Here is a 20,346-nt window from a genome sequence, read left to right on the forward strand (position 1 = left end):
AATACAAATTAACGTAAATCAGATTTTAGGACATCCTGGCTATTTTTACTCAGATGACAGACACCACGGGTCAAAGACGCTGAGGATTTCTCACAAGGTATGCGACTCAAGACGTGCAACTGTAATAAACAAAGAGAAATACCTTCAAACAGAGGTTGTATTTTGGTCACCAGTATCTTTTTATTGAAAACATTTTAGCAAAAATTCGAAAACCATATTTTAAAGCGACTAAAAGCCACCTATTTCTAACCTTAATGTTTAATTCCCAACATCAAACAGCTAGGTTTTCTGGAATGTACTATGTATGCAACAAAACTGGGGGGAGTGACACTTCATTCTATAAAGAATAGAAGACAAAAGCCTTTCTATTACGTAGAAACATTCGTGTTTCTAGGTTTAAAAATCACTGTTTTATCAATTTTAGGGCATTAAAACGAGATGATTCGCTATTATCGCGTGACATGGATTCTCTCGCCTCCATCTTCCCGTCATTGATGGTTCCTTCCAGCATGTTCTTCGTTCGGAAGCAACCACAGTACGCTCAGGTCTGCGGGGGTAGCAGCAAATAGTTTTAATCGTTGAATTCGTATTTTTGCTCACAGAGATTGAAGGTGGCGTCCAAAAGAGTAAAATATAGACCTTTGTAGGACTAAAAATGTACGTTTTCAAAAATGAAGTTTATTTAGGGCCGGCGCTCTACCATAAGTCCTTCAGGCGTCCCCCCCCTGTGGAGAAGGTGGTATAGTCTCCCCCCACCCTGTGGAAGTAATGCGGAACTCCCTGCAGATGCTGCTCCGAGCAGGAGGAAGGTTGTGTAGGTGATGCAGCGCTGTCGGAGGTAAAACGACGTGCGCGAAAGCGACGGCAACGGTTTGAGTGAAGACCTGCAGGCTGCCCATGCATCCGGAATACTCTTTTCCAGAACTCACCTCCCCGAGACGGAGCCCTCGTTCTGCCGAGACGCCGACAGCGTTTGCAGATAATCCGCGCATTACCGGGTAAGGCGATCCGTGTTTATCATGAGGCGTGCGAGATCTTGAAGGGCTGGTAGTGGTTCTACCAGAATTATGAACTGGGACGCCCGGTGCGGCGAGACACAACATTTTATAAGGGACGTTAGGGTCGCCGTGATAGAGACACGACCATCAGTGACGTTGTGGAGGATATATCAGCCCATTTACCCTCGCTGCTTATTCAGAAAGCGCAGGATCACGGCTGGACAGGGATAGCGGGACAGCTCGTACCCGACCGGACCAGACGTGATGAATTGGGCTCTGTTAATTGACCTCGGCTCTGCGTGCGCATTATTCAGATGGCTTTCGCGCCTGCGGGCGCAGGGTATGGCGTCCGCTCACCGACTTGCTGCGCCGGAGCGGTCGGACTCGGCTCCTGACGCCGCGCCCGCTGTCTTCCGTGAGGGGGGCAGGTACGCGGTGAGCCGTCCGGCCTGCACGCAGGTGAAACACACGGGTAGCCATCACCAGCCGGGGGCGCGGGTCGTCCCACCCGGAGCGACCGCTGACGGACGAGGCAGGAGCCCCGCGGACTGTCTGCTCAGCTCCCGACTTCGACGTCGTGCCCCCAGTTACTTGAATAACGAGCGGAGCCGCTCCGGAGGGGAGTCTTCATTGCCTCTCCCTGTGACCTTCCTCGTTCACAGCCCCCGCGGCTGTGCGGTCGGTTCGCTTCTCCGGGAAGCGGACAGAAAAAGGCTGCTTTTAGGAAACGGTTTTCGCGAGGTGGTTGTCTTAAGGTGGTTGTCGTGGTGGCGGCGGCATTGTAGAGCAAAGTGACGTTGCTCTTTTTTTTTTTGGTCTTGTGGTCTCGGCAATGACACGCAAATTCTTTTGAGCATCTGACAGCGAGAGGGGGGTGGCTGGCTGTGCGCTACAAACCGAACGGTCGGGCGACGCCAGAAATTGAGGTCCGAGTAAGTTTACGCCTTCACACCCGCGGCATTCTCCTTGGAGTAGGTTCCCCTGTGGACTGTATCCCACGGAATTGTGCGTGTGTGAAAATCGAGGCTTGGAATCCTTAACTTCGAATTGGAATCAGACCTCGCTTTGAGTTCTAGCATGCCATTGTCATGTCTGGTCTATTGGCATGTAACATGTGTAACTCATGTTATTACTATCGTATTGTAAAAGTCGGTGTGGTTTGGCGTCGTGCACCAGCGGCCGTGTTTTTCAGGAAGCTGAGCAGGGCTGTTCTGTGCGGTGTGAGTCTGGTTGTCAGATTTGCCTATTGTCTTTTGGATGCCGACGGTGGTGTTACGGGACGCTAGTGTGTGTAACGTGACTCACGAACTGGGATGCTTGTTAGCCTCTGTCGCTTGTTCTGCATTGGGACAGGTAACACGCAATTTCTCGACGCCCCCTGGAACAAAACGTCATGCAGAAGTGACCGGGGGCGGGCGAGAGACAATCGTGCTTTGATTGCTGTGCAACCGAATTTGACGTGCAGACACGCAGATCCGGAGCTGACGGACTAGTCCGGACAGGCTGTGAAGTGTTTAAACGCCTTCGAGTCGGCTGGGACCTCGGGTGTTTCAGCACAGGTGAGCTACCCGCAGTCCAGCGCCGATTCTCAAAGGCTCTCCGTGGGGAGACGTTGCAGCGGAGGTGAAGCCCTGTGTTCGGGGGGGGTAGAGTTGTAGGGTGTTGTGGACAAACCGATCATTTGCGAACGTGCAAGGAAAGGCGAATTTAGCCTGGAGCCTCGATACAGAAAATAGGAGTGAGAAGTGCCGTTGTCGCTGACGCGCGGGGTTCTTATTGTAATCACGCATAAAACTCTTTTAACACACTTAAAAGGCATTTCCCGGGGTGTTCCTGTAGATGTATGCGTATCTCGGAAACCTACCAGTTTGCTGAGCCGTTTGGGCCCTGAGGATGGCGCCAAGCTGCTGGACCTTCTGTGTGGAGTCTGCATGTTTTCCACACATCCGTGTGTGTGTGTGTGTGTGTGTGCGCGTGTGCGTGCCCTGCGATAGACTGGCTCACACCTTGTCCTGTGTTTCTGGATGGTGCTCGTTTATCGTGACCCTTACCAGCAGGAAGCAGCTTCCTGATAACAGTCCGGCGAGTGTTTAAGAGCTGTGTGGTGCAGTGGACAGTCTGTGGCCCTGGTATTGCTTATTGTGGAGACGGGGGGTTACTGGACTGCAGTTCTTGCTCAGCGTGTAGCTCTTCTGCCAAGCTTGTGCAGACGCTGTGTCGACCCCCACCCAACTTCCGAGCTGCAGTCAAAAAGGAAAAAAACCTTTCTTAAAAAATGAGGGATCAAGAGGGATACTTCTAACTCGAAAGCTGTCACACTGCCCATACTGTCAGAAGATTATTAGTATTATTGTGGGGAACTAAAATATTAAACTCAAGAGCTGGGCGTCCCAGCAGTGCAGGGGTGCAGGGGTCAGCTTTACTGCCTCGCAGTGCTGGGGCCCTGGGTTCAATTCCTGGGGTGCCGTCTGTGTGGAGTTTGCATGTCCCTGCAGGTGTACCCAGCCTTGCGCCCGTTGCTTTCTGGGATAGTCTCTGGCATACCCCCCCCCCCCCCCCCGCGATCCTGAATTGGATAAAGAGGTTTAGGAAACGGGGGGATGGTACAGGGGTGAGGTGTTAGCTCATTCCTCTGCCTTTCGGAGGCCTGCAGGGTTTTGCAGCGTGGCGTTGGGTCACACAGAGTGACCGCAGTTGTCCCGTGGGCAGGAGAGAGGAGGAGACGGCTCAGTCCGTCGAGCAGGAGGCAAGGGAAGGGTTTGGTTGGCTGTTCTGTGTAGAAATCGGGTTTGTGGTGAATTCGAAACACTCGGAAGATCAAGGAGGACGTTTTGGTTTGGGTAGACGCCCTTAAGATCTGGGCTGCCTCTTTCGGAGTGTTAGTACTCCAAAACGATTATGCGCTTTGGGGTTTCTGTGGCGTAAGTAGAATATACACTAGTTCTCTCTCGGCTGGGTCAGGAAGTTACCTAGGTTGTCCTTTTCAGCCTGTTCCTGTTTTCATACTTATCCCCATGTTACCTGTTCTGTGCGGCTTAGCAGGGTCGCAGCTGCCCGTTAAGATGGCTCCTGTCGACTATAGATTGCTGCAGGCTTGTTTGTCGCACTCTGTGTTTGTTTTTTTTTGTATTCTCCCTGGATCTCCAACGCTTGGCTCTGGGCCTCCGCGATTGAAGCTCAACAATTCCCATTGTATGAAGGCTGAATGAAAAATCTCTCCCTTGGTCCGCCTGCTGACCGCCTGCCTGGAAAAACGGCGCCGCTTTCGCCTTCTCACCTCGGTTTCCCGTTTGTCTCTGTAATCTCGTGCTCTGAGAGGGGCTGTCGCAAAGAGGTTTCGGTACAAGCTTGTGAGAATGGGGGGGGGGGGGGACGACAAATGGAAGAACTGGAATTGCTGTTTTGCTTCGCTTGCGTTCGTGGTCTGTCCTTAGTCAGGGTGCTGGACTCAACGCTCACCCTGTGGTCTGTGTGTCCTAATGCCCCAGTATAGTGACGGGGACACTATACTGTAAACAGGCGCTGTCCTTCGGATGAGACGTAAAACCGAGGTCCTGACTATCTGTGGTCATTAAAAATCCCAGGGCGCTTCTCGAAAAGAGTAGGGGTGTAACCCTGGCGTCCTGGCCAAATTTCCCCCCTGGCCTTTACCACTCATGGCCTCCTAATAACCCCCCTCTCTGAACTGGCTTCATCACTCTGCTCTCCTCCCCACTGAGAGCTGGTGTGTGTGAGAGGACTGGAGCTTCATCCAGGGGGGGCTGCACACTGGTGGGGGTGAAGGGGATCCCCATGACCTGTAAAGAGCTTTGAGTGGAGGGTCCAGAAAAGCGCTCTCTATTAGATAGATAGATACTTTATTGATCCTGTGAGGGAAACTGCAGTGCAACAGCAGCTTAACACAGACAACACAGCCACAGTGTAACGAATGATACAATAATAATAATAGTACAATACATACAATACAATCAGTACAGTGAGGGGTGCACTAAAAGAGTTACTCACAGTCCGGACACACAAAGAACAAACTAGAACAGAACAGTACACAGAAAAATCGTATCACACATATGAATATAAATATAGATGTAAATATAGATATAAATGTATTGCACAGGTCCCTGGCATATATTGCACAAAAAACGGTTGTAAACGGGAAAAGAAAGAGAACAGATGTGGCAGTAGATGTGTAGATGCCTTCAGTCCAGAAACAGGTCCCTGTCAGTGTGGCCTCTGTCCAGACGCAAGGTGGATGTGTTGTAAAGTCTGATGGCAGAAGGCAAGAATGACCTCCTGTGGCACTCCCTGTCGCACCGCGGGTGGATCAGCCTATTGCTGAACGTGCTCTTCATTCTCACAAGCCTGTCATAGAGGGGATGGGAGATGTTGTCCACGATGGCCTCTAGTTTGGACACCACTCTCCTCTCAGCCTCTACCTCCAGGGGGTCCGGGTCAGACCCAATGACCGAGCTTGCTCTCCTGATGAGCTTGTTCAGCCTTTTAGAATTATTATATTAGTGTATAATAATTCTAATTATTAGTGTAAGGAATGATTATAACTGGAAGGTTGCGGGTTCAAATCCCGGGAGCGGTGTCGCTGTCACAGCCTTGAGCAAGGCCCTTCGCACAGACTGCTCGTGCGAAATGCCCTGTTGTGTAAACGTGTACAAATGGTCGTGTTTTCAGATAAGAGCCTGCCAACTGAATTAATAAGCCAGTGCAGAAATGGCGATTGTCACTCTCAGGGCCAGAACTATTTCTGCATGTCAGTTGCTCTGGATATGCATGGTTTATGACAGCCGCATGCTGAGGAAGGTCCTTACTTTGTTCAGGCGGGAGTTTAGCACTGAACCAACCACCCCGAGGATAGCGCCTTCTGTCTTGTTGGCGCCCTCTGCAGAGGGCGAGACTCTTGATGCGGTCGTGTTTCAGTTACCGTTGTCTTCAGCCGGTCCCTCGGCCGGTCGTTTGCCGTTGACACCAGAGACCGTCCAGGTGGGAGAGAGAGCGCGCGGCTCGTGGGATTGGTTAACATTTGGGTTCGGAATGGAAGGCTTTGCTGTCAATCGAGACGCTGGCTCTGTCAGATTAAACCCTGGACAGAGTTTATCTAAATCCTGCCATTCCAGCCGGCTAAGGCTCTTAAGAGCTTTGTTTTGCAGTGAGTTTCAAATGCTGAATACAGAAGTGGGGAAAAAGACTGACAGATGTTGTTTTGTCATGGGTTAAAATGAGATATTTGTTTTGGGCCCACATACAAGTAAAGGCTTGCGTGTGAGTGGTGGCCTTTCATCTGAAGGGCTCTCGAAGCTCTTCAGCTTCGTCTGGGAGGGGACCCACTTTATCCATCAGTGGAAGGGGGCTACTGGAGTAGGGGTCCAACCCAAAAACTGGAAAGGTGGAGATTTGAGCCCAAAGCGGAGATCTTGAACGCAGTGCCCTGGGATCAGTAGTCAGTGCAGTCCAGTCCAGGGGCCCTGGTTTGGAAATCCTGCTCCCAAAGGGAAGAGCACGTGTTACTGGTCCACTTTCGCCACTTATAGCAGCATCCTGGGTTTCCTTTGGGGGGGGATCTCCCATCCCAGTACTGACCAGGCCCGGCCCGGCCCAGCTGACCTCCTGAGACCTGACCGGATCAGCCCACGAGTTAGCGACGTGCTGCGCAGAACCGGCTGCCTCAGCTGCTCCAGTCCGCGACGAGGCCGTGGGGGGCGGCGGTGACTGGGAGCGGGCCGGCCAGCTGGGGTCTTTTCAGATCGGTCCTCTCCCTGCTGCTGGGGACGGCCTCCCTCTCCTCCGCGCTCAAGGTGCCCTTCAGCGCTCTCCTCCCCTCCTCCTCCTCCTCCTGTTTGCCTGGCGTTTCTGATAAACAGCTGGCTTGTGGCTCCTGGCTGTTCAGCTTGGAGCCTGCCTGTGCGTTTTCATCTTTTCCTCAGCCCCCAACTCCCCTCTCCCCCACACCGATAATCGGCATGGTGATGGTTGATCAGGAGTGGGAATATTTTGAAAAGGGACTTTGGCTCCGATGCGGTCTCGCTGTCCTGTCTCTTTTATGCCTCCAGTTGTCCAGTTCCACCCTGGAGCACAACGCCTTGTCATGTAAGCACGGGGCAGCTTGTGCCCCCAAACCACTGAGGACACGCAGAGAAGGTGTTGCATTTTTAATCGAGCGATTGGGATATAAACAGGCTCGGCAAAAGTGTCTTTTAACAGAGGTCACGAGTGGCCACTCCATGCAGGCGCGCTTAAATCCTAAAACGGGTGTCGCGTCATTACACAGAGGGTGGTGGGAGTATGGAACAAGCCGACCAGCCCTGTTGCTTAAGCCAAAACCCCCAACTTCTTTCAGTGTTCTTTGGTTCGGAGGTGTGGAGTGCGAAGGGACCTGCCTCTGCACATGCAGTGGTATAGCTGATGCGTCCTTCTCTGCCGGTTCCACACCAGAACTGTCACACAGCTTGAAGGCGTCATGCCCTCCAGTTACTGCCACTGCTGGCACTGAGAGCAGCAGGTTGGGACTGCTGACATCAAGACTTGGGCTTTGTGGCGTGCTCGTGTGGTTTTCTGGGTCCTGTGTCGTGCACGCACCGTGCTCTGCCCCGCCAAGTTGAAAACGCACCCTGTTTCCTGCAAAGCTGACATCTCTGTGCGCCAAAACACGTTCTTTGTCCGCTGGTCCTCCCTTGTTTTAGTTATACGTTTGTTTGGCTGCTGTACAGCACCCACATTTGCAAAAGTGCTATATAAACCACTGGAAAGGCTTTCAGTATTCAAATGCAAGCCAGTTACTGTGAGCTGCAGAACTGACGTGTTGCTCTAACCTAAGAATTCAAGCAACAGCGAATCTACTGACAGGGCATTATCATTTCTGGAGACCTGCAAGCTGTGGTATCAGGCCCAGGAAAGCCACACTGAATGAATTTAAGATGAGCACTTCTTTTCCAGCACACTCAATCAAGTGTTTGCAATGCAAATCTCGATGTATGCAGTATTGCGTTGATGCTATCTTGCTTTGATGTCATCTCGCCACATGGCATCGGATATTGACGATGGTGAGTTTTGTTTTTGTTTGTGTGTGTGTGGGAGGCATGAAGTTTGTGAAGTGACAGCATTGGAGAAGCTTTGTATGACTGTGTTTGCATTAAGGCTCAATCCAGTAAGATTTCAGGTGCATTGCAATGAGGTCTCTTTCAGCTTTTTAAGCTTCAGGCTCTTGCCTTTCACAGCTTATACTGAAGCAGCAGGTAAACAACATTTAAAATTGTTTTCTCATGTTCTGGGAATGGAGTAGAACTCTTGCAGTAGGCAGCTCCTGGACCACAGATCTGCAGCTCGTAAAAGAAAACGACTTACCTCAGGAGTTCCCAGTCTAGAGCAATGAGGACCGGCACCTGAGGAGGTGAACTTCAGTGAGTCGATGTGAAATCACCTTTTGTCTGGTTTCAGTCTTGTGCTGTAAAATTGTCAGAAAACTCAGCCGGAAACTGCAGGTTTGCTCCTAATTGTCTTGCGTTTTGAGAGGGGCCGTGCGTCAAACTGGTTCTATCAGCAGTCGGGAGGAAATGAAGCGAGCTGGAAGTGAGATAAGGGCAGTTGATTTGCCTTGGCCTGACATGACTGCAATTCTGATTATCTCTTTGTTTTGCCCCCGGTTCCTCTGGGTAGGCTCCGCCGTGAAGCGGTTAGCGTTACTGTCTACACAGCTCTCAGGTCCTGGTTCGGGTTCGATTCTGCCCAGTTTGAGGGGGTTTTTGTCTGGTTTCCTCCAAACTCCCAAAGCCTGTCCTTCCATTGGCTGCTTAGAATTTCCCCATTTTTAAAATGTGAGGGTCCAAGTCAATTTCAGACGTGTGTGTGTGTGTTGGAGGGGGTGCGTTTTTCTTAGACCTGCCAGTTCCTGCTCTACAGGTATTATGATGATGATGGACCGAGATGAGCTCGAGAGGTCTCGTCTGTGGCCTTTCTGATTCCCTGGCCGTGTTGCTCTGCGGTACACACAGGAAAGGCACAGTGAAGAGATCTTGGATGCCTAGCGTGCCTGGGACAGCTGGGGCCCTGTCAGAGCGAGCTGTGTGTGTGTGAGACACTGCTCTCCCCATCATCACCACATTCCCTATGCCTTTAACTCTTCACCTTTGGCTCAGTCAGCTGTCTTGTGCCTCGGTGATAAATGACCGGTGGGAGTAGCGGAACGCAATATTTCTTCCCATCTGGGAAGGCAGGGCATCTCTATTGATTGAGACTCCTGCGGATTGCTGCAGGAGACCGTCAGAGAGGCTGGCGTGAACGTCGTCCCGGGAAGATCCGAAGAGGCGGTCTGCTTATGACTCGGGAGCAGTTTGCGGTCACGAGTTCTCCCAGATGTGGGAAGCCTTTATAAAAACTGGATCCTCTGATCCCCCCCAGTTTGTCCCTTCTTATCCTGGCGGTCTTCCCAGGCTGTGCTTTTCCAGAGCCGCACCGGGCTCGGGGGCACAGCGCGCGGGATTCCTACTCTCGTGCTGGGATTGCTTTTCCGTGGCGCTGCTCGTTTCTCCTTTCCTGTCCGGATCCGGCCGCGTGTGGCCGGAATGGCAGCGTTGATTCCGTTACGGGGAATTTTGAACCGGAAGAGGGAGGTGGGCAGGGGGCCGTGGCGCTGGGGGACACCTCTTTGTCAACACTGCGCCCCCCCACCATCGTTTCCACGGGGGATCAGAAGAGCAGGACCCCCAGGGGGCACTTGGAGGGGCTTTAAAGTTCTTACCCTGTCTGTATCGCCTCATCCGTGACTGGAGAACCTTACTGCAGCTGCACTGTTGGGGCGCCTTTCAGTCCAAGCAGGGCGGATCTACAAAGTCAGGGAAAAGGAGGAAAACCCTCCCGGAAAAGAGGCAGGCAAGCTGCCCTTCTGTCTTTGAAAGGCTTTCTTCATAAACATTCACTTCCCTGTGATGTTTATTTTTGGATTCGCTGGTAATGGAGATTTTATGGTCTGGCACTAGAAACTAGGCACCGCAGTAGATAAGGGGAGTACCCCTGACCCCATGTTCCCTGTAGTCTGTCTTGAGGACAGAAAGCCAGCAGGGTGATACCAGGTCATTCGAGTTTCCTTGCGAAAGCGAGTCAAATAAGAATCTGAGAAGGAGAGTTGGAGATGGTGTCGTCAGGACTGCACAGCTGACCCTCTGAAACCCTTATATAACCTATTTACTCCAGTGTTTCTCATTGAGCATTTACGGATACTGATATATTTGACCTTTTCTGCGCAATTTAGTGCTGCCTGGAAACGCAGGTCCATCAGTCCTGCAGTGACACTACCAGTGCAACCAACCTGAGAATCAAATGGCCCTTTTTAGGATTTTTTTCCCATCGATTGGCCTCACTGCAGCAGGCAGAGAAGGCGTGAACTGAACGGCTTTGAGGTACAAGATATCGATGTTTGAGTTTTCTGAACGGTCATGTAAAAATGATATATTTGCGTACTACACACCACAAATTCTCTGAAATACACGCGGTCGGAAATGGACCTCCGTCTTTCCCTTGGCTTGCTTTACTGGCCTGCTAGCTTTGACGGCAGCCCTACCCAGGCTCCTGCCTGATGCTAGATGCTGTTCTCCGGGCTGGCTCAGCACTTCCCAAGTCCATCAGCACGTGATCAGCAGCACTCCGCTGCTTGAAGGACACGTCAGCCATGGTTTCAAATTATAGCCCAGAAATTGCCCGGCATTACCCAGCATTAGGACTAATTTAATGTTTTTATTGATCGTGTTTAATCAAATGGGATCACCCTCTCAAGTGAGCACAGCGCAGGAGCCTGGGCATCTGATTGTCTTCTTTCAGGTTGTGTAAAACTAAAGTGTTTTAAGCCGAAGACAGCTTGGTTATGCCTGGTATTGCGTGAAGAGACGCAGTGAGTCTGGTCTGTACCATTGCAAATTCGGGCATTGCACGGGAAGAGTGCTCTTCAGCTGAAACACAGTGAGTTGATACTCTAGCTGGACAAAATCCAGCAGGAAGGCTGCTGGGACTGTGGTGATGGAGGTAACCATCACTTTTCTTCTTTCTAAGGGGAATCGTGTCTATGCTGGAATTTAAGGCGGGGGGGGGCGCCTTTGTTTTGAAAAGGTGGGCCACCACAATTCGAAAACTCGAAAAACGGGGTTTGCCCTCCGTTCGTCCAGTACTGGGCCCAGTACTCTCTCTGGGTGCCCGATGAGCATAATTCCTTCTCTCGGACCAGGATTCTGGTCCGCAGCTCATCTGGCCAGGCCTAGGGAGCTGGACCCCGGCTGGTTCTGCACAGATCCATGGGGATCACTCTCCCTCCTCGTCGCAGAGCCCAGGATCACACAACCTGGAAGGAGGCTGCGTTTGACCTGAACATGAGGTTGGCCTTGGAGACGGGCTGATTTTTGTCGAGTCGTTTGTCTTTCATCTGGCTTTGCTGCTCGCTCTGATGCCAGCCTGCCTGCCTCTGTGATTCGTGCCCCGCTCAGTGGCTTGGCGAAGCAGTGCTTTTCTCTGCTCCGTGTGTCGGGAGCAGAGTCGGACTGCGTGCGTCCACAGCTCTGACTCAGCGTTTATCCCCCGGTCACGTCAGGGTGTCTGTGCTCTGGGGCCCGACAGTACCTTTCAACAACTGTTGACATTTCGGGGGCCTTTAAGTCACTCGATATCAAGCTGTGCGATTTTAATCATTAACTCCGCGATCTCAATTACGGCTCCAGCTGGAATTTCCCTGCGGCTGTGTCCATCGGGATTGTTTTCCCCTCTCTTCTTTTCAAGCCAGGCCGTCCTGTCCTTTGCCCAGCGGGGAAGAGCGCGGGCTGTTCAGGGGGGTTTCCAGGTGCTCTCTCCTGCCCCCCCGCCTCCAACGGCTCGACACCGGACCAAAGCTGCAGCCCAGAGCCTCTCCAGAAACTGTCTTGCACAGTCTGTATCGCAGCAGGTGTAGTCGAGAGCCCGAGGGGTCCATCTTTTATTCCCCACTGTGAGCCTTTGATACACCCCAGCAGCGTAAGATGCCACTGGATGAATAGTTATTCCTGATTGGGCTTTAGAAGGCCCGTTATTTGTCTTGCTCGTGATCCCAGTATTTGTTACGGTTTTAGTTTTGTGTTCCCACGTTCCATGCCATTGCGGTTCAGGACGAGAGATCCATGTGGCTTGCCGAAATCCAGGAATTGGCCAGGCGTGCTTTGCCTTTTAAAAGACCTGCTCCATGCTCATCTCTCTTTTTAATTCCCCGCGGTCGTTAGCTGTCCCACCTGTGCTCCGGCGTCTCTTCCTTCGGAGAGCTGGCAGGGATGAGCCGAACTGCCTCCCCAGCTGACAGGCTCCGTTTTGTCTTTATATTTCCTCGGCGGCCAGCGGGAAACGTTCGCACGGAGTGGTTGCAAGCCGGCACCTTCGTGTCCGCGCCGCGTGACTGATGGCAGGGGGTGAGCCCTTTGGAAAGGGCTGTTTCACTGGGCCCCTTGTGTTCCCATGCCGGTCAGCCAGTATGCTGCAGGTTAGGAAAGAGCTGTCTGCTGTGTTGCTCCTCAGAGCAGCTCGGTTTAGGATTTTCCGCACAGATCAGAGTCTGGCGAGATGGGGGCCCTGTTCGAGGCAGGCCAATAAAGGTCCGTGCCCCTCCTTTGATGTCGGCATGATTGTGAGTGTGCCCTTCGGGAAGGCGTTAATGGAACACAGCGTGGCCGTGAGAAAGCCAGGGTTTGCACAAGCTGGGATTTTAACAAGACCCCCCCGCTGCCTGAACGGACGTCACCTGGCGTGTGGTTTCGCGCAGATCTCGCTGTTCTCATCTGGGCGGCGTGAATCGGGTGGGGGGAGGCCACCCCTGCTTGTCTGTTCACGCATGGGGGGGGCAATTAATATTTGATCAGGTTCTGCGGTGTCGCCATCAATTTTTGATGCGATTTAAATAGTTGATGTGGGAGCAAGCTGGGTGGGAGGCAGGTTGCAGGCGGGTTCGGCGCCGGAGGGACCCGGATTCAGAAGGGAGGCGCAGGTGGTGGACGCAGAGGGCGTCGCCCCTACACCCTGGAGCAGAAAAGGCTTTTATTTTATTTCTTTTTTTTTTTTGCAGCCCTACATTTACTCCCAAAAACTTTTCCCCAGGGCAGGGGTTCCCAGTGCCATGGAAACGCCTGCTGGTTTGCGTTGCATCCGAGCCCGACGCGGAAATGAATGCCGAATTAAACCAGCAGGTTACGACCTCTGCAGGACCTTCTTCTGCTCGGATGGTGGAGATCATAAGTTAAAACAGGCTTGTTAAAGGGCTCAACTGAACCCTGTTATTACTGTAGGTCTCTTAGGGGCTCAGTGATTTCGTTACGAGCTCATGGGGAACACCAAAAGCGTGCCTGAGGGGTCCCCAGTCACACCCCCTGCTCAAGGGAGACAGCGCGGGGTCTTGATGAAAATCGGGAAGGTTTAACTTACAAATGCATTGTAGAAGAAAGCTCCTTTTTCTAGACGTCCAGCAACTCGGTGAGATATCTGCTGGCCTTATTGTTTTGTTTTAATGACACCAGGCTTTAAAAAGTATGCCAAGGAGATTTCAAGAGACCACTTCTTTATAGAAACAAAACTGGGGGGAAAAAAAAAACACTTGAGTAAGTGATATTGGGAGAATTGACCGTTCTCAAAATACTTGGCTTAGCTGTACAGCTCATTGGACATTTGTGTACGTGGCAGTCAGTCAGGTCAGCATCCCTTGAATGACTAGAGTAATATGGACCCGGGTTCGCTTCTCGTAAGCTGTTTCTCATCGGATGCAAGTCATTTGGTTTTCCGCGTTTGGCCAGATCACAATGCCAACCACAGAGGGCGGGCGAGCAGGCGTGTGTTTCTCAGTCGACAGTCATGATGTCCAGTTACGTCATGGCCGGGCCTCCAGTTAGTGAGCTGCTGTGGTCATCCCCAGTGTTAAGTGGATTAGTTCACCAGCGGAGGCTTTGAATAACAGCCACTTCCAGTGATGCATTTCTCTCTTCAGGTGGAACTCTTTGAAACCGGCCATCAATCCCCATGCCGAAGGTAAACGCATTAAACACAAACAATGGCCACTCTGGCTTCTTAGTTTGATTTTCGCCCGGCCCCCGGCGATTTCCTGTGGTCTTTCTTGGCGGAATTAATCGTGCAGATTGCAGCTCGGTTATAGGGTGGCTCGGCTTCTACAAAGCTGTCTCCGTGAAGCTTGTGCGCTAATAAAATAAATTAGTTACCTGTCGACCCAGCGAAAGGCCAAGGTGCACCGTGTCTTCCTGCTTTAGAACTGAAAAGGCTTGGAAACGGACCCCTTCCTGGGGTGCTGTGTGTATGGAGTTCGAATGTTCTCCCTGGGTTTGGATGGGTCTCTTCCAGATGCTCCAGTTTCCTCCCACAGTCCAAAGACCCACTGTTGGTGAAATGGCTTCTGGGAAAACTGGCCCTGACGTGAGTATGTGAATGCCCCTGAGACAGACTGGCCTGTTGCCTGCTGGGATAGGCTCCAGCTTCCCTGCGACCCTGAATTGGTGACAGTGGTTAAGTAATGGATGAATGGATTGATGGAAGATTCGAGGAAAAATCCTGCAAAAAAAGTTCAAACAGGGGTGGATAAAATCTTTTTTAAAGGGGTGGAGTACTTGCAGTCCTCTTGCAGTAACATCAGCACGTCCTTTTGAAAGAGCTGGGTAAGACATGTCCTGAGAAAAGGAGATTAAATCCCTTCAGTGTCCAAAGACAAGCTCCAGTCTTGCCGGCCTTGGTTTGACAGTGGCGGCTGGTTTCAGTCCAGCTGGGCTGCCAGTTCCTCCATTGCCCTGATATTCCAATCAATGGACTTCCTCATCCCAGTCTAAGAAGATGAAGCCTTCAAGTCACTTATCCATTTCTATATGTGGAATACAATTCTCCAGCTTTCCGTGATAGGCTCAGTCACCTCGCGCTCTGGCCATGAACTGGAGGAAGGAATTAGAACGTAGATGGATGAATAAAATCCTCCTTAATTTTTAGTTCTGGAAACAATTAAAAAAAGACCTGACTCGAGAGTCCAACATAGTGATAAAACAAACATCCCCAGCAAAAGGAGTCAGGACAGCATCTCCTGAATCAGGATGCTGAATGAGTTTCAGGGCTCTGTTGAATTCGGGACGGAATATAATCGATTAACTGCGGCACAGTTCTCAGGAGTTGGTGTTTGGTGTTGCAGCAGCCTGCAGGCTGTCCAGGGCACAGCAGAGCTGGGTGGAGCCTCTCACTGTGATATACTGAAGCACGGGGGTTTGGAGAGAGAGAGAGTGTTTTACAAAGGTGGAGTACATCAGCCCGGCTAGTAGTGACTCCTAAGATAAACAGCGTGAGGAATTGCAGTTCAGCGTTTTTGTGGTTGCAAGTCACAAAGAAGTAAATGGCTGAAGAAAGGCTCAGACAAAGGAAGGAGGCCTTTTTTTAGAATGGTTGTGGTTATTTCTATAGTCCTTCCCTCCTACGCTCTGGAGAAACCGTCAGGAAGGGCGCATTGTCAGTAGGGTGCTGTAAAGAGCACCCCAGTTCGAGAGACAAACGCTGCACTCTGGACGGGTGGCCTTTTCAGCTGTAGTGCAGTACTATTATTAGTACAATCTGTTATATTTTTCAGCAGCATAATCCCTTTTTAACGCACAACGGTAGAATAAACAAGATTGTTCTTTGTTGTTTCTGCGTCCCTTATCTGGTTCATGATGAGTTGCTTGGTGGCATGTTTACAGACATCGATAGCTAAAGGATAGCAAGACTCCTGTTTACCCCACCAAGACCTGCTTCTGACAGTCGTTTTCTGACGGGCTTAGGGAGTTAGTCTTTGGTGGGGAATAAAATATCACTTTGCAAACAGTCCCAGTAAACTCAGTGGCACTGTCGTCTACCTGGACCTCAGAGGAGAAGCAGGGCTGGACCTGGTCTGTACCTGTCAGACCTCTGTGGGGAAAAAACAGGTCTCTTCTTATGGATCGGAACTTCCCAGCCGGTGACCAAGTGTGGACACTGTGCTGCAGGAGGTGCCGTCTTTAGGTTGAGACCTCGCATCGCGGCTCTGACTGCACGGCCGTTAAGGCTTCCCGAAAGTCCCCTCCTAATTCAGCTGCTGACGCAATTTATCACTTCTCCGCCTCACGTACTGCGTAGTGGGGCAGCTGGCACAGAATGGGAAATTCACAGATGCTTGGAGTGGATCCCCTTATACATCTGTGATGTTCTAGGGGATGTTTAGAAATGAAAAGTGGCGCAAAATATACCATTATTATTTTGTTTAGGCTGCCTCTGATGGGTCCTGGGTTTCTTAGGGAGGGCCGTCTGTCCAGACTACAAGAGTTTGGGGGGTTGTGCATTTCATGCTGTGCTTTGGTTGGCGGCTTGGTGTTGTGATAAAAATAGCTGTGAGTGCCTGGTGTCTGAAGGAAGCAGATTGGGTTGCTATGGAGATACGACTGAATCAGATTACCTTGGGGGGGTATCATGTGATGCAGACAGAGAAAGCAGTTCCCTTCCATTCCCACAGGGCAGGACTCAGTGTCCCAAAAGCCTGTTCGGATATAACGCACACAAGCCCTGTCGCTCTTTCGGAATACACCGTTTTCGAGGGGTCAAATTTCAGCTTTTGGACCCCCAACTGTCCTGCAGCCCAAGTCTCAAACGAAGTTGACGAATAAACCTTTTCTGTCTGCGCACGAATGAGTTTTCGAGCCGTCTGGTCTAACGTACACTTGGTCCATGTTACGGGAGGTCATGAAACAGCACTTCTTTTTATCTCATTTGCACACACACTAACTGAACTCCCCGTATGTGTGCGTCTGGCAGATGTTTGCATTCCTTGTTTGTAATCGCCCAGTTCTTGGAAGCAGGCACTATCACAACAGTCAGTCCAAACCTTAAAGCGGGGTGCATTCAGGCTCTAAAAGAATTGGAATCGCTTACGGACTCACGGCTGTGGGTCTGGAGCAGCCCCCTCCAGAGCAGGCAGGTCGCACTCGGTTCAGTTTAAGAGCTCGGAGATTTTTAGTTTGTCCCATCGATAGATGACGGCAAACTTCCCAGCATTCCAGAGCAACGCCAAAAACACTCGGCCGTTCGGCTCCGTCCTTCCGGAGTGTGGGCATGGCGCCGCTGTGAGATTGAGGAAAGTGGAAAGAGGAGATCTCGAAAGTGGGGGCGCCCTGTCGCTGTGCGTGCCGGGGAGCTGGAGAAACGTCTGGTCGCAGGAGTGGGTTTTGGGGGTGTCTTTGCGCTGGGGAACCCCGTGACGCTCCCCGGCCCGCGAGGATGAGCTGGGGTAGCACAGCGGCGAAAGGAGTATGGAGGCCTCCCCCCCACAACCACCCCCGCAGACTCGCTGCTGAGCACAAAGGCAAACGAGCACTTAATTTCCCAGCGCGTCCTTCAAGGACCGTCTCCTCTGGAGTGCGGGTGTCTTCCTAATGAGTGATTAGGACTGGAGTGCGGGGATCCGCAGCCAGAACTGCGGAGCTCATCCTTACGTTTTGCACAGATCGCAGCCAGCGGCCATATCCCCCTGCAGCTCCCAGCTGGCAGCCCACTGGAGCTCAGCAGTGTGAGCCTGGTCAGTACCTGGATGGAAGATTCCTGGGAAAGCTGAGGCTGCTGCTGGAAGAGGTGTTAGTGGGGCAAGTAGGGGCGCTCACCCAGCATTCTGTGTGGGTCCTAATGCCCCAGTATAGTGACGAGGACACTATACTGTAAAAAGGCGCCGTCCTTTGGATGAGACGTAAAACCGAGGTCCTGACTCTCTTGGGTCATTTAAAATCCCAGGTTGTCTCTCAAGAAGAGTAGGGGTGTTACCCTCGCGTCCTGGCCAAATTTCCCCCTGGCCTTTACCACTCATGGCCTCCTAATAATCCCCATCTCTGAACTGGCTTCATCACTCTGCTCTCCTCCCCACTGAGAGCTGGTGTGTGGGGAGAGTACTGGCTCATCATCCAGGTGGGGCTGCACACTGGTGGTGGAGGGGATCCCCATTTCCTGTAAAGAGCTTTGAGTGGAGGGTCCAGAAAAAGCGCTGTGTAAGTGTAAGCGATTATTCTTCTCTCCCTTTTTTCCCCTCTGTTCACTGGAAGCCGATCCACTCCACACATCTACCCTGACCCCCCTCTCTCCCCACGCACTGACGCAGGTGAGGCTGCAGGGCGGAGGCAGTCGACACAGACGGGAGGAAGTGTGCTCTTCAGAGTGCAATTGTGCCAGCTGCTTATTTACTTAAAATTCCCCGTTCAGGGCCTGCTCTCGGCTCCTAGCTTATCCCTTTTGTTGTGCCATTATTGTGGAGGCCGCGCACTTCATGCATGGCTGAAAGGGCGCTTTCAGCTCTTGAATCTCTTTGCAGAGTAGGCTGCCGCAGAACAGCAATACAGAACGATTACTCTAGGTCCAGAGCTGAGGAATTAGATTGAGCCTTTTTTTCCTTAGCTCTGAAATGGTAACTTTGTGGACAGACTGGAAAAAGAAATCCGATGCAAAATATTAAGAATAATGCATTGCACCGATGTGCAAGATATTGGTCTTCAAAGGGAGCTTCAGTTTATCTGCCTGCACACATCGGTGCTGTGCTTAGAGCTCTTGAGTTGTTTGTGTGTGGATTGAGTGATGGGCTCACGAGATGGGTGGGTGTGCTCAGGTTGCGCCTGTTCGAAGCGAAACATGTCTCAGTCTGTCTGGGACTGACCTCATTTCCTGCGTTTGCGACGGTAAAAGATTTCTTGAATTCTAGACGAAATGTGTTGGATCCACCTTTGAGGTCTGGGCCTCGGCTCTCTGGAGACCTCTTTGAAACTGTGCTTTAATAGATGTCTGATATTATTAACCCCCAGCCCTTCCTTTTCTGCACCCTGACAGAATCGCACTGTGTAATAACTGTGTAAAGATTTTAACAGGCACTGTGTCCGGTTTTAGCATTGCAGAATTATTTCTGAACCGTCGACTATCAGTGTGCTACAATGAGACAGATCTACAGCCCCGTCGTCAGTCAGTTGTGACGCAGGGATACCTGCTTGTTTTTGTGTGTTCAGCCTCGGGCCTGCGGGAAGGTGCGGTGCTCAGGCTGTGCTGGCAGTTTGGCGCAGGTGTCAGATTCTAGTAGCTAATTGTGGTTCTTTCTGCTTGCGTGTGGAAGCTGTGCTTCATTCAGCAAGCCTGCAGGTTGGAATCGCTGGCCGTCGGGTGGGTGCTTCATGAAGAAACCAGGAAACGCTGCTGGTCAGGGCAAACTAAACAAAATGGACCAGCTCTGAATCCGTTTTTATTCTGTGTTATTCTCTCCCAAAGCAGTCCTTTCTAATCTTTTTCACCACTCTTGGGACCTGCTCCCAGTAAATGCAGACTGATGGCTTGAGTCGAGCGATGGCCTAGTTCCTTGTAGCAAAAGTGACTTTCGGTCTGTCCGCAAGGAGGATGGCATTTGTTACCCCAGAGCTGGTTTTGCTGACAGAGCTGCCTTGTAATGAAATCCTCGCTTCGTATCGTACGTAGCTTTCTTCATGCAGGTACAGCCCCACTGATCGGGACGCATCAGGAGGGTCTCCGCATGGTGTTAAATGTAAAGACTCCATTACATCTCTGAGCTTCTTTTAACGAATCGGGGCGGATGAGCCCAATGTCCTAAAGCTGGAAACATCACACAATCCTCCAGTTGCCTTCTGAGCATGAATCCAGCAGAGGTTTTTTTGCCTTGTGATGTTCTGAAGCTTGGGTTTTAAGGATTAAAACAGATGAAAGGACTTGAAGCCTAAGAGGACAGCTGTTGAGTGCAGTTTCACTCTTTCAGCTGTAGATATTCAACAGTCAAAATAACATCATCATAATGAGGTGATGGTTAAGGTTTACAGTTTTGGCACCATGCTGTGTAGGCCTTTAATTCATCCTTTGAAGTACATCATGCTCGTGTTTAAGGCAGTATACGGTAACTTTTGCAATACTTAGACTTATCCTTCTGCAGAAGCTGTTGAAACAGTCCCACTGTTTACCGAATGCCTTGTGTTCCTCTGCTGGTGGATTTATTTGATCTCTCTTTCACTTGCGGAAGTCCTCCCTCTCGAGCAAACAGTTCATATCCTGCAGGGCTCTGCGCACGTAAATCCTCTCGACCCGCAAGGATCCCAGCCACCAGGCTGCGGGTACCAGGCTTGTGTGCTCGTCGCAACTGCGCCTCAGCTGAGACTCTCTTCCACTCGCTCCATTCTCACTGTGAAACCATCCACCAGGCAGTCCTCAGCATCTTTGACAACCCTCGGAAAACAAACCGCACCGTCGTCTGGGCTGTCAAGCATGGATTGTACAGAACTCTTTGAAGTTCCCACATTTTCCCTTTTGGTTTCTCATGAGAGAACACGAT

At 51.3% G+C, this 20,346-nt stretch overlaps 1 protein-coding gene across 38 annotated transcripts in view; it reads left to right on the forward strand.

Annotated features, from left to right (window-relative positions):
* The first annotated feature begins 449 nt into the window (after nucleotides 1-449).
* madd (MAP-kinase activating death domain) overlaps nucleotides 450-20,346 on the forward strand; it is an 84,348-nt gene continuing 64,451 nt past the window's right edge. For 11 of the 38 annotated variants that reach the window (XM_069181660.1, XM_069181656.1, XM_069181665.1 and 8 more), the window contains exon 1: nucleotides 452-998. The gene's annotated coding sequence lies outside the window, so the exon portion shown is untranslated. Of the gene's footprint in view, nucleotides 999-1,060; nucleotides 1,427-1,464; nucleotides 1,931-2,332; nucleotides 2,558-20,346 lie in introns of those variants that run through there. The other 27 variants (XM_069181670.1, XM_069181666.1, XM_069181673.1 and 24 more) reach the window with 7 other exon arrangements.

The sequence above is a fragment of the Lepisosteus oculatus genome, chromosome 21 (assembly GCF_040954835.1).
Source record: "Lepisosteus oculatus isolate fLepOcu1 chromosome 21, fLepOcu1.hap2, whole genome shotgun sequence".
Lineage (NCBI taxonomy): Eukaryota > Metazoa > Chordata > Actinopteri > Semionotiformes > Lepisosteidae > Lepisosteus > Lepisosteus oculatus.